At 55.4% G+C, this 9,388-nt stretch overlaps 1 long non-coding RNA gene across 1 annotated transcript; it reads left to right on the forward strand.

Annotated features, from left to right (window-relative positions):
• The first annotated feature begins 501 nt into the window (after window positions 1-501).
• LOC311528752 lies at window positions 502-7,444 on the forward strand. Its single transcript, XR_014713686.1, has 2 exons — window positions 502-1,260; window positions 5,965-7,444. It is a non-coding gene; the product is annotated as an uncharacterized lncRNA (long non-coding RNA).
• The last annotated feature ends 1,944 nt before the right edge of the window (window positions 7,445-9,388 follow it).

Consider the following 9,388-nt stretch of genomic DNA (forward strand, 5'->3'; position numbering starts at 1 on the left):
CAGGTGATACACGTCCTCCGCGGAAGTGGCCCCCGCGCTCTTTCCCCACTTGCAGAGACATTCTCCCAGCAGGGTGGTGACTCCCGCTTGCAGCCAACTGTCGACAGGGTGCATCCACCAACCATCCTCTGCTACCACGTTGTCACGGACCCCCAGGACCCAGGCTCTCTCTGTTCCGTAGGGCCCCTGGGAGGAACCAAAGAGCAGACAGACTGGGCCAGACCAAAGGTCCACCTAGCCCAGTGTCCTGTCCTCTGACAGCGGCCAGGGCCAGGTGCCCCAGAGGGAATGGACAGAACAGGGAAACACCCAGTGATCCATCCTGTCGCCCATTCCCAGCTCCTGGCAAACAGAGGCTAGGGACACCATCCCTGCCCATCCCAGCTGTTGGGAACACTGGGGCATGGCCACTAGGTAACTCGAGGGGATGGAAGACCACGAGTGTCGATGAAGCCCCCTCGCACTAGGCCCCTGTGTCCTTGGCCCCCCCCTCCCGCCTGGAGGCACTCGCAGCAGCTCTGCGTACTAGGCCCAAGTGTCCTTGGCCCCCGCGCCTGGAGGCACACACAGCAGTTATGCTGAGAATCTGCAACAGTATGTTGCAGAGTCAGACTGCCTGAAACTAAGCAAGGCCAAACAGGGGAGATATGGAAGAACAATGCTGAATAAAGCAGCTTTATGTATAGTTTAACAAATGATACAGAGAATCAGGGAACTAGCTGGGAACTGGATTGGCTGGCTATATGGATACTTGGAGCAGCTTGCTATTGGATAAGTATGCTGGGAAAAAGGATGTATAAAAGCCTGTGTAACTTCCTGCTCTGTTGTGCAGGATTTGAGATTTTATTCTCCCTGTACCTTTTTGAAGCTTCAAATAAACTTTTCTGCTTCTCCACCCCGTTGTGATTATTGGGTGTAGCACACCGGGTAACGAACCAACTCAAGCTGTTGTTCAGCCTCTCGGCACTGGGTGCCGGCAACAGCTTTTGGCGTCCCTGGGTGGGCTCGAGGCTGCAATTTAGCCTTGCCCGGACCCCTCCTGGAGGTCGAGGATTGCGGCGAGAACCGACGCCCAGCGCGCACCGGTGAGTTCATCGGGGGCCTCGGAGGAGACGCGATTTGATCGACCCCAGAGGGCACAATGGTGCAACGCACTCATATAGTGGAGAAGCTGTTGTGGACTACGGTGAAGAACCAGTCCCTTGGACGTGGGGGAGGAGCAGCTGCAGGCCACGGTGAAGAACCGGTTCCTTGGATCAGGTAGGATCCTTTTAAAATCCGGATTATATGCTCTGTTGGAACCTGGGGACGCCCAGAGTTACCCTGTAGGTATGGGACAGGGACAGAGCTCAGAGGTTAGGGCACGGTGTACGCCCCTAGAGTGCATTCTAGCAAACTGGAAGGTATTTGGTGCGGATCCGATGACTAAGAGCCAATTAAAACGATTCTGTACAGTTGACTGGCCTCAATATCAACTCGAGGACCAGGAGTGGTGGCCACCAGGAGGGTCAATTAATTACAACACGATCCTTCAGTTACTCCTGTTCTGTCAGAGAACAAGGAAATGGAATGAACATATGTATGCGCATTTGTTTCTGACTTTATGTACTCGACCAGATATTTTACAGCGCTGTAATCTGACTCCAACTGGTTTGGTAGCAGCTAATGTTAGTCCCCAGACCCCCACCCCCACTGTAATGGCAGAGCCGGTGTCCCCTTCGGCCCCTACACCCACACCTTGTAAGTCCCCAATGGTTGGCCTATACCCCTTAATCACTGAAACTAAAGTCGCCCGGTCTGGATCAGACAGGCGTCCTGCCACAACTATGCAGGTTTATACTCATGTGCCCTTTAATCCTGTGGATTTGGCTGCTTTCAAAGCACAGGCAGGAGAGTTTTCCACCAACCCAAGCAGGTTTATATCAGTCTTTGAGGGGTGCCTCAGTAGTCACAAGCTGGACTGGGATGATTGTAACGTCCTCCTGCGAACCCTATTGTCTGAGGTTGAAAGACAACAGGTTGTGTCCAAGGCAAGGGAGGAGGCACAGAGACGGTACGACCGGGATCGTATTAATGTCCCTGACCCGGATGCACAAGTCCCCCGAGCAGACCCCAGGTGGGATCCAAATGATCATGGGGATATGACCCGCCTTACCTCCTATAAGGAGTTGCTTTTGCATGGACTCCGTCACTCGGCTGTCCGACATAATAATTGGGCAAAGCCATATGAAGTAATGCAGGATTTAAAAGAAAGCCCAGGGGCCTTTCTACAGCGTATTCGGGACACCATTCGACAGAACACTAATGCAGACCCCGATGATCAGGCAACTGAGTCAATTATTAAGGGAATTTTTACGAGCAGAGCAGCCCCTGATATTAAGAGAAAGTTACAGAAAAAGGAGGATTTAATGGGTATGACCATGGCACAAATTTTAGAGACTGCAAACCGAGCTTATAGTCTGAGAGAGACAGAGAAAGAGAGAAAGCAAGTGAGATTGATGGTAACAGCGGTACAGGCCGGCACTAAGAGAAGTGGCCGGGGAGGAAGGGGCCGTGGACGCGACCGTCCGGGCCTGCAGGAGAGACGACTGGGTCGCAACCAGTGTGCCCTGTGTCGACAGGAGGGACACTGGAAAAATGAGTGCCCAAAGAGGAAAGAAAAGGGGGGTGCCCCTATGATGGCGATGGTGGAGCAGGAATAGGGGTGTCAGGGGAGACGGACCACCCTACCCCCGGAACCCCGAGTAAAGATGCGGGTGGGAAGCTCAGAAATAGATTTTTTAGTGGACTCTGGAGCGGCCCGAACTGCCGTAAATCAGCCTCTTCAGTTGCCAGTAGCAGATTCCCTTACTGTGGTGGGAGCCACAGGCAGGGACACCAAGTGCCCAGTGTATGCCCCAGCGGAATGTGCTTTGGGAGACAGGACTATATCCCACAAGCTGGTATACCTCCCTGAGTGTCCAACACCTCTGCTGGGACGGGATCTACTTTGTCGCCTCGGTGCCACCCTGCATTTTACTGAGGACGAAATAACCCTTACCTTACCCCCTGAGAATGCCTGGATCATGACCCTTGCAGTTGAGCCCTCAGCCATGCAAGCCCCAGAATGGAGCCCGTGGGAAGACCAGGTGTACCCCCTCGTGTGGGCATCAGGGATTCCAGGAAAGGCCACCCACCAGACCCCTATTACTATTCAGCTCATACCAGGGAAAGGCCCAGTGCAAGTAAAACAGTATCCAATCAAGAGGGAAGCCAGAGAAGGTTTACAGGAAACTATAAATCAATTCCTAATGTATGGTATTCTCCGGGAATGTCAGTCAGCCTGGAACACTCCCATTCTACCCGTACAGAAGCCTGATGGCACGTATCGGCTGGTACAGGACCTAAGGGCAGTCAATGTACGGGTTAAGACTCTGCACCCTCTTGTCCCTAACCCGTACACCTTATTGGCTTCTATAGGGGGACAGTATACCCATTTTTCAGTCCTTGATCTGAAAGATGCTTTCTTTACCATCCCAGTTGCCACCCCATCACAGGAGATCTTCTCCTTCGAGTGGGAGGACCGAAAAAGGGTTAAAAAGCAACTTTGCTGGACAGTGTTGGCCCAGGGATTTAAAAACTCTCCCACCCTTTTTGGCCAGGCTCTGGCCAGGGACCTACAGGAGTGGGATAATGAGGAGGCCCTCCTTCTGCAGTATGTAGATGATTTGTTAATTGCCACTGTGGGCCAAAAACCCTGTCTTAAAGCCACCGTGAGCCTCCTGAATTTTATTGGACTTCGGGGATATCGTGTAGCACGGAGTAAGGCTCAAATTGCCCTCCCAGAGGTACGGTACCTCGGGTTTCACATACGGCAAGGGGAGCGTCAGCTTTCAAGCGAAAGAAAGGAAGCTATCTGTCAAGTTCCTACCCCAAGTAACCGTAAGCGGCTCAGGGCATTTCTGGGTATGGCAGGCTTTTGCAGGATATGAATCCCAGAGTTTGGACTGTGGGCTACACCCCTGTACGACTGTGTAAAAGGAGCAGATCATGACCCCTTCTATTGGACCCCAGAGGCTGACAGGGCATTTAAAATCCTGAAAAGAAAATTGATGGAAGCCCCAGCTCTGGACCTGCCGGATCTCTCTAAGCCGTTTCAGTTGTATGTACATGAACGAAGGGGGGTGGCGCTAGGAGTGCTTACACAGCTGTTAGGAGCATGGAGACATCCTGTGGCTTATTTTTCTAAGCAATTGGATCACGTTGCAAAGGATTGGCCGGCATGTTTACGGGCGGTCGCAGCTACTGCCCTATTGCTTGAGGAAGCCGAGAAGCTAACATTGGGAGGGGTTATGCAAATCTATACTCCCCATATGGTCCGAGCCTTATTGGATGCAAAGGGAGGGCTTTGGCTCACCCAGGCTCGGATTGCTCGGTACCAGGCTAAGCTGTTAGAGAACTCTGAAGTCACCCTACAGCCTTGCCCCTCCCTTAACCCAGCCACCCTCTTGCCAGAAACAGAGGAACAGAAACATGACTGTTCAGAGATCATAGATGTCCAGTACTCCAGCCGTCCGGATTTAAAGGATGCACCCCTCCCAAATGCAGATTATGAGTGGTACACTGATGGTAGCAGTACTGTAATAGATGGGCAAAGGAGGGCGGGTTATGCTGTTGTGACCCTCCATGACACTGTGGAAGCTGAAGGTTTGCCTGCGGGGACCTCTGCCCAGCTTGCCGAATGAATAGCCCTGACCCGTGCACTTGAACTGTCAAAAGGAAAGCGGGTCAACATTTTTACTGATTCAAAGTATGCTTTTGGGGTGCTGCATGCTCATGCTGGCCTATGGAAGCAAAGGGGAATGCTGACAGCCCAGGGCTCCCCAGTCAAGTACGGGCCCCAAATCCTCCGGCTCCTAGAAGCCGTACAACTTCCCTCGGAAGTGGCGGTGGTACACTGTAAAGCCCATCAAAGGGAGGATCAAGATGTGGCCAGAGGTAACGCCCGGGCAGATAGAGAGGCTAAGCATGCTGCCACCCTGCCATCCCCTCAGACTGAGAACGCCCATATGCATGCCCTTATCCTATCAGGAGGGGAGCTTCCAACCCCTCAGTACTCTGGGGAGGAGAGACAGCTAACCGACAAACTCAGTCTCCGGGAAAAGGAGGGATGGCTCCATTCCCCAGAAGGGAAGGTCCTCCTACCAAAGGGCCTGATCCGGCCAGTGCTGCAGAAACTACATCAAACCACTCATGCCGGCAGGGAAGCACTTATCCAGCTACTGGGAAAATACTTTATCACTTCCGGACTCCGACCCCTGGCTGCCCAGGTACAGGCGGACTGCTTAGTCTGCCGAAAGAATAACCCCCGACCGGGACATCCTGTGCCACCAGTTGCCCTGGAACCCACTCCGGGCCCCGGACAAGTGTGGCAAATAGACTTTACTGAGTTTCCCCGGACCCCAGGGTTCAAATATCTCCTTGTTATAGTGGATCGGTTCAGCGGATGGCCAGAAGCCTTCCCCTGCCGTAACTGCACTGCCAGAACAGTGGCCCTCAAGTTTGTTAAGGAGATCATTCCTCGCTTTGGACTCCCCCCGTGGATGGAATCTGACAATGGGACACACTTCACGTCAAAAATCATTCAAAGCATCTCAAATGCCTTACAAATCCCCTGGAAACTCCATACGCCCTGGAGACCGCAAGCCAGTGGGGTAGTGGAGCGGACCAACCAGACCCTTAAACGGCATCTCTCAAAAGTGTGCCAAGAAGCCTCACTGCGATGGCTGATGCTTTGCCCCTCGTCCTACTCCGTACCCGCGTTCTCCCAAAGGGTAGATTAGGGCTCAGTCCCTTTGAAATTATGTTTGGAAGGGCATGGCCTATGAATGGCACCCTGGTTCTGTCAGGGGAATGGGAGTTGGGTAATGTTTTTTTGTCACAGTATATGTGTTCCCTGTCTGCTGTTCTCTTGTCTCTTCACAGGTATACCAAGGATTCCCAGCCTCTCCCCTTGGACTCTCCCGTCCACTCCTTACAGCCCGGTGACTCCGTGCTTGTTCGCACCTGGAAAGACGAGCCTCTCCAGGAAAAGTGGAAAGGACCCTATACCGTCCTGCTGGTCTCCCATACAGCGGCAAAGATCGAGGGACACAAGAACTGGATCCATCACTCTCGTCTGAAGGCAGTACCCGCCCCCTCGTCAGCAGAACAGTGGACCGTCCAACCTGCTGACTCCTCATCTAGTGACGATCTCGGGCTAAAGCTACTGTTTAAAAGACACAAATAGCGGGCACCTTAATGCTAAAATGGGCCCACCCAGGTACTAGAGACCCTGGGTTGGAAAGACTCGGGTGATAATTAATTGGGTAACATTGTTATTCTCTGTATTGGTATTTCCAAATTGTGCATATCGGGAGCATAACTCCTTTGTTTTGCTTGCGCACCATGTTGCTAATTTAACAAACCAGACTGATTGCTGGGTGTGTGCTCCGGCTCCACTGCCCCCCAAAACGGGAATGCCCCTTGACATGCTGCCCTTGACCCTAGCAGAATTAGCCACCACCAAAGAGCAGGAAAGAACGGACTCGCCGTTCTGGAACAAGACCTCTTTACAGCAAGCCACCTATCAGGACCAGGAGTGTTCAGTTGCAGTACTCACTGAGGGAGTGTTATGTTTTACCCGAAACCAATCTGATCCCTATGGGCATCCTGTGGGAAAGAGCTCCTGTGTTATTACACAGTGGGCTGATGGGTATTGGATAAAGACCAACAGGGGAGGCCAGCAGTGTGGGTGTAATGGTTCCTCGCCTTTTAGGGAAACTCTTACAAATACTCTTACCACAAAAAAGGGGTTTGGAAATGTAACTTGCAGTCCAGTTAATATCTCCAATGTAGCAAGCCCAAGTGAGAAAACTCAGAGCCAAGGCTGTTGAGTGTTCTCAAAGGGGGGAGTTGTTGGGAACACTGGGGCATGGCCACTAGGTAACTCGAGGGGATGGAAGACCACGAGTGTCAATGAAGCCCCCTCGCACTAGGCCCAGGTGTCCTTGCCCCTCCCCCTCCTGCCTGGAGGCACTCGCAGCAGCTCTGCGTGCTAGGCCCAAGTGTCCTTGGCCCCTCGCCTGGGGGCACTCACAGCAGTTATGCTGAGAATCTGCAACAGTATGTTGCAGAGTCAGACTGCCTGAAACTAAGCAAGGCCGAACAGGGGAGATATGGAAGAACAATGCTGAATAAAGCAGCTTTATGTAGAGTTTAACAAATGATACAGAGAATCAGGGAACTAGCTGGGAACTGGATTGGCTGGCTATATGGATACTTGGAGCAGCTTGCTATTGGATAAGTATGCTGGGAAAAAGGATGTATAAAAGCCTGTGTAGCTTCCTGCTCTGTTGTGCAGGATTTGAGATTTTATTCTCCCTGTACCTTTTTGAAGCTTCAAATAAACTTTTCTGCTTCTCCACCCCGTTGTGATTATTGGGTGTAGCACACCGGGTAACGAACCAACTCAAGCTGTTGTTCAGCCTCTCGGCACTGGGTGCCGGCAACACAGCTAATAGCCATTGATGGACCTGTCCTTCATGAACGTATCTAATTCTTTGTTGAACCCTATTATGGTCTTGGCCTTCACAACATCCTCTGGCAAGGAGTTCCACAGGTTGACTGTGCATTGTGTGAAAAAAATACTTCCTTCAGTGCGACAGCCCTTCTCCCGGGGGTCCACTCTCTCTCTCGGGGGTTAAGCCCCTCTGCCTGCTGGAGCTCTCTGAGCCTTTGCACGCCTGCTTCTCGCCGTGGGCACCCCAGGGAGTCCCCTTGGTCTGGGCCCCTGGGGCCTCCACCCCCCGAGGGAGCAACGTAACCCCCGCCACCCCAGTCTCTAGCCTGCCGTGACTCTCAGCCAGTGCAAAACAGGAGGTTTATTGACCGTCTGAGCCCAGCACAGGCACGTCTCAGGGCCTCAGGCCTGGCCAGTGTCGGCCCCATCCAGCTGGGTCAGTCCCCGTCCCCATGGGCTCCGGCTGCTCCTTGTCCCAGTCCAGCAGCCCCCTCCCTCCCGCCGAGCCCCCTAAATCCCCTCCCCCAACAGCCCCCCTCTGTCCCGTGTCCTCGGTCCAGGCAAACAGGCCGCCTGGCCCCCTCTCTCCTCAGCCCTTTGTCCTCCCACTGCCCAGACCCGGCTGCTCCCAAGCTGGGCTGGGCCTCCCGGTCACCAGACCCCGGGTCCCCCATCTCCAGGCCGGTGTCGGGGAACATGGGGTGGCCCTGGGTGGTCTGTGGGGCAGGCCAGGGGGCCTATGTGGTGTGGACATGGGAGGCAGCCCGGGGGGGGTCGATAGGGTGGTGGGAAGATATGGGGCAGGCTGGGGGGTATATAGGGCAGTGTGGGGACATGGGGCAGGCTGGGGTGGGGTCTATGGGGTAGTGGGGGGACATGGGGGGCAGCCCGGGGGGCTCGATAGGGCGGGGGAGAGACATGGGGCAGGCTGGAGGGGGGGTGTGGGGCAGGCTGGGGGGTATATAGGGCAGTGTGGGGACATAGGCCAGGCTGGGGTGGGGTCTATGGGGTTGTGGGGGGACATGGGGGGCAGCCCGGGGGGCTCGATAGGGCGGGGGAGAGACATGGGGCAGGCTGGAGGGGGGGTGTGGGGCAGGCTGGGGGGTATATAGGGCAGTGTGGGGACAAGGGGCAGGCTGGGGTGGGGTCTATGGGGTTGTGGGGGGACATGGGGGGCAGCCCGGGGGGCTCGATAGGGCGGGGGAGAGACATGGGGCAGGCTGGAGGGGGGGTGTGGGGCAGGCTGGGGGGTATATAGGGCAGTGTGGGGACATGGGGCAGGCTGGGGTGGGGTCTATGGGGTAGTGGGGGGACATGGGGGGCAGCCCGGGGGGCTCGATAGGGCGGGGGAGAGACATGGGGCAGGCTGGAGGGGGGGTGTGGGGCAGGCTGGGGGGTATATAGGGCAGTGTGGGGACAAGGGGCAGGCTGGGGTGGGGTCTATGGGGCTGTGGGGGGACATGGGCAGCCCAGGGGTGGGGGGCAGGCTGGGGTGGGGTCTATGGGGTAGTGGGGGGACATGGGGGGCAGCCCGGGGGGCTCGATAGGGCGGGGGAGAGACATGGGGCAGGCTGGAGGGGGGGTGTGGGGCAGGCTGGGGGGTATATAGGGCAGTGTGGGGACAAGGGGCAGGCTGGGGTGGGGTCTATGGGGCTGTGGGGGGACATGGGCAGCCCAGGGGTGGGGGGCAGGCTGGGGTGGGGTCTATGGGGTAGTGGGGGGACATGGGGGGCAGCCCGGGGGGCTCGATAGGGCGGGGGAGAGACATGGGGCAGGCTGGAGGGGGGGTGTGGGGCAGGCTGGGGGGTATATAGGGCAGTGTGGGGACATAGGCCAGGCTGGGGTGGG

The sequence above is a fragment of the Lepidochelys olivacea genome, assembly GCF_965140295.1.
Source record: "Lepidochelys olivacea isolate rLepOli2 genome assembly, chromosome: 11".
Taxonomy (NCBI): Eukaryota; Metazoa; Chordata; order Testudines; family Cheloniidae; genus Lepidochelys; species Lepidochelys olivacea.